The sequence below is a fragment of the Pelobates fuscus genome, chromosome 1, assembly GCF_036172605.1.
Source record: "Pelobates fuscus isolate aPelFus1 chromosome 1, aPelFus1.pri, whole genome shotgun sequence".
NCBI lineage: Eukaryota > Metazoa > Chordata > Amphibia > Anura > Pelobatidae > Pelobates > Pelobates fuscus.
Window position 1 is genome coordinate 37,004,092 of NC_086317.1, and position 4,893 is coordinate 37,008,984.

The following is a 4,893-nucleotide window of genomic DNA, read 5'->3' on the forward strand; positions in this document are numbered from 1 at the left end:
AGGAGCTGAGGTGGGTGCTTGTGGGGACTTAGCTATCCTATAGATCCCGTCAAATTGGAACGTTTTTGCCTGCTTGGCTGGTAAAAGTGTGGCCGCCAGGCGTCTAGCGAAGTGCGGCAGTTCTTCCAGGGGCACAGATTCTGTCACCCCACGAATTTTAATATTCTTGCGGCGCCCTCTGTCATCCAGGAGATTAACTTGCCTGGCCATTGTCAATTGTGAGGTGTGTAAGTGCCGCACTTTCTCCCCTAGGGCTAGGTAGTTCTCCCTCAGTCCCTGGACCTCTACTTCGATTGCCTGTGTGCGCGTTGACACCGCGTGTACATCCAATTTGAGTACTGCGAGATCTGCCTCCCACATGTGTCTGAGATTCTGCTGAAGGCCTGTCAACATGGCCTGTATGTCACCTTTGGAGGCCGGTGCACTAGCGTCTGATGTCCATGTAGGTGTTGAGTGCTGGGGACTGGGGTGTGGGTTGTCTTGTGTGTCCCCTTCCTCTGCGTTTGAGGCCTGTAGCATTTGGCCTATATCACGCTGTGGCTTTGTGGTGTTTTGGGGCGTTTTTTGCGTCTTGCGACCCATCTCACCTGAGCTCAGTGTGTCGGGGTACCAGTCCTCAAAGTCTGGGACGGTCCAGGGCCAGTGTGTACCCGAAAGGGTCTGAGGTTGCCCTCTCGTCCTGCAGGCCTTGCCACCTCGGCGTTTAGTTTTGGAGCCGGGTGTCAGAAGGAACGGCATCGGCGGGTCGGTGTGGTACTCAGAGGTCAGTGCTCTGTTGTGTGGCTGAGGGTGATGTGGATTTTCCCCGGTTTCTGCGGATTGCAGTAGATTGCACCGGAGCTCCGATAGTGTGCGGCCGCTCCGGTCCGTGTCAGGCTCCGCCCCCCCAGCTGTGGTTTTTAATTTTGGCAATTTGTACCTAAAAATGACTTCACCAAATGATCCTTTGCACATCAGCTCTACTTTGTACCCCTCTTTGTTGCATGCATTTGCACATATTCCACAGTGGTATAAAGTGATGTATAGCACACTACCAAATATATGTCAAGCAGAATGATCTGAATACTGCCACACACCACATGGGTTTCTCGCCATATCTTGGACTTTTCTATTTCCAAACTTGAGCAGCATCCAACATGGGTTTCTACAATTTGTAACTATTCCAACTTGGGTGTTTTTTTTTTTTTTTCTTCTGAGAGATTTGCAATATTTAATTCTAGCAGCAACCCATCAAAAAAACATAAAGAAGGAATATCACAACAACACTAGAGGGGAGACAATACCCGATTGACTGGAAGGATGGCTGAGGACTTATTTTAACTTTTGTGTCTGATTCTCTGAATGGAAGGTCTAGAATTGATGTATTTTAAAAAAAAAAAACAGAATATTTATGGATATCAATGTAATGTTCATTGAAAAAGTTTGTTGCTCCAAGGAGAAATCAGATTTCTTTTATGGTGTAAGCAAGGAATTGTCTTCCCTTGTTGTGTCACAATTGGCAATCACTTCAAATTGTGTGTTTTGCTTGCTTTTCAAAGGACTGCAGAAACAGGGGAGCGAAAGTATGAATGTGATTGACTATCTACAGGGGTATGGAGATTAGTAACAACATGAGGGGATCAAAACATAGAAAACAGATGTTTATGGTGGGCTACAAGGCGGTAAAGAGATATTGCCTTTAGCAGACTGATTTAGCAATGAACACTTTAGTGGTCTTTCCCCTAGCAGAGAGAAAACCCATGTCCCTTTGTGGCTTTGCCAGCAACAGATTCAGACACTCTCCACCCCAGGAACAGTGGAAAATAATTAAATTGGAGTTTGCAAAGTAAGTAATGATCTTAAACAGGACCATGAGGGATACATGCACATTCCCACCTCTATTTGCTTTATGTTCCAATAGAATTCATATACCTCTGTCTGCTTCTCAATGTAAGCACGCAAAACAGGAGATCGTTACCAACCAGAATGTGGCATTTCAAATTTAACTATAAAATTACCATAAAGGTGACGGGACTTTGGTGCAATGTAATGTGTGTTCAGCTGATTTAACTGCTCTGCGTGGCCCTGTTGTTAAATGAGTAGGATGTTTGACACCAGAATCAAGGAGCAGATTGAGATTTTAACTTATGTCTAAGGAGCTAATTTTGCTGACGTTTAATCCTGCTCTCCTACCACTTAACCAGTAGGTGTCCCCTTATTTCACAATAATTAGATTATCAAGTAATAGTCTTTGCTACTGAGTTTAGAATAATTTTCTGAAAATGTAACTCTTGTACCGTGATAACCATTTTCGTTTACTGTTTGCCTCCATAATGGCATAGCTTTCACATGGAACAATAAGTACTCCAGAAATCTGTAGTCGTATCACCAAAGTAAGCCTCAACAGGGTCATGGCTGAAATAATTTTATTCTGTGGTATGGGTGTCACAGCAAAACAGGGAGAAGCACAAGATGGCGAAACAAGCTGACGCATTTCAGGCCTTCTCAAAATTTCTCAAACTTGTAGGCCACTGATTGTGTGATTGTTTTTTTTTTAGTGTTGTCACCTTCTGTTTCTAAAATAATATTTGGTTAAAATTGATGGGTGTCACTCATTATTTCCAACTCTGATGTCACTCATTATTTCCAACTCTCCCGAGGCCAGTGTAGTAACATTTCCCTAGCAGAGGCTGCCAAACCGGTCTTGATTAGAAACTTACACAAGAAAAAAGTGAACAACGCACTTTATACAAATAAACAGTGAATGTGTCATACACTGTATAAATAGTGAAACATGATACATGAAATATATAAAAATATATGTACCATATGGATTCTCTTGAGATGTGACTGCAAAGAAGTCTGGTTTCCGCGCTCAGCACTCTGTGGAAATGGCACTGACCAAAGTATTAAACAATCTACTTGCTGCAAAATCTCATGGTCACTACTCTATCCTAATTCTCCTTGACCTTTCCGCTGTCTTTGATACTGTTGATCGTCTGGTCATATAAAGTCGGGTCTACGAGATATTGCTCTCTCCTGGTGCTCCTCCTACCTCACCCAGTGCTCTTTTAGCATTTCTTTCTCTGGCTCTTCCTCACAACCTCTATCTGTTGGTGTCCCCCAAGGTTCAGTCCTTGGTCCCCTACTGTTCTCAATCTCTACTGCCTCCCTTGGTAAACTCATCAGCTACTTTGGCTTCCAATATCACTTCTATGTAGATGACACGCAAATCTATCGGTCCTCCCCTGATCTCTCTCCCACTCCTCTTGGCTAGTGTCTCTGACTGCCTCTCTGCTATTTCTAACTGGATGGCTGCCCACTTGCTTAACCTCAGCTTGTCCAAAACAGAACTTCTGGTCTTTCCTTCCTCAAGTGTTGGTACTCCCGTTTCTGTCTCCCTCCACGTTAATGTTGCTACCATCAGCTCCACCACGCAGGCTCGATGCCTTGGTGTTCTCTTTGACTCTGATCTCTCCTTTACCCCTCATGTCCAGACTATCGCCATATCCTGCCGCTGCCATCTCAAAAACATTGCGCGCTTCCGCCCCTACTTAATGCCAGATGTGGTTAAGGTGCTGCTCCATGCCACTGTCCTCTCTCGCCTTGACTACTGCAATCCACTTCTCAGTGATCTTACGTGCCCCCAACTTGCCCCATTGCAGTCTATAATGAATGCAGCGGCGAGGCTCATCTTCCTGTCCACCCGCACCTCCCACGCCTCACCCTTCTGTCAGTCACTACATTGGCTTCCCATAAGATATAGGGCTCAATATAAAATTCTGGTTCTTGCTTTCAAATCTCTACATAATGCTATTCCCACCTATCTATTCTCCCTAATACACAAGTATGTCCTGTCTAGGCCCCTAAGCTCTGCCGAAGACCTGTGTCAATCCTCTGTTCGTACTCCCACCTCTGATGCTCATATCCAAGATATCTTTAGGGCTGCACTGTTCCTCTGGAACTCCCTACCCTTTTCCGTCAGATGTTCACCCAGTCTCCACACCTTCAAAAAAATCATTAAAATCTCACTTTTTCACAAAAGCATTTCAATTAAACTGTTAATGGCTCCAAAAAAAACCTGCACTGTCTTCATTGAATACTATTCTACCAATCTACTTCCCTAATACTTCCCTTGCCTTTTGTGTCACTTTACCCCGCTCCCTCTAGCAGGTAAGCTCATTGAGCAGGGCCCTCAACCCGTCTGTTTCTGTGCGTCAAACTTGTCTGGTTACAATTACATGTTTGTTAGTCCACCCATTGTAGAGCGCTACGGAATTTGTTGGCGCTATAAAAATATAATATTAATAGGGCAATATAGTTTGTACACAAAATGAGTATACAAATTAAAAACACTCTAGATGGTATCACACTCATGGTTTCCTGAGCCTGTGTTAACTGGCTCAAGTATATCGACATAGGTGTGATGTAGGTTTCCTGGAGTGAAGCTTGCTGCAGATGAATTCTCCAAGATAATTAAAATAGATCTACCAGCAATTAGGATAAAATAGAATTTATTTCAATAAAAGTTCTTGTAAGTAAGTAAAGTGCCACAGTGTCAATTCCACCAATGAAGGTGCACAACGCGTTTTGACGTTCCTGTCTTCTTCAGGTGATTCTTGATTTGGAATCACTTGGAATTCAATCTACCATACTGGGTTCTGTAAATGGAATGCCTTAGATTTTCAGGAATACTCAAACAAGTTAAAGGGACACTATAGTCACCTGAACAACATAAGCTTAATGAAGCCGTTTTGGTGTATAGCACATGTCCATGCAGCCTCACTGCTTAATCCTCTGCCATTTAGGAGTTAAATCCCTTTGTTTATGAACCCTAGTCACACCTCCCTGCATGTGACTTGCACAGCCTTCCATAAACACTTCCTGTAAAGAGAGCCCTATTTAGGCTTTCTT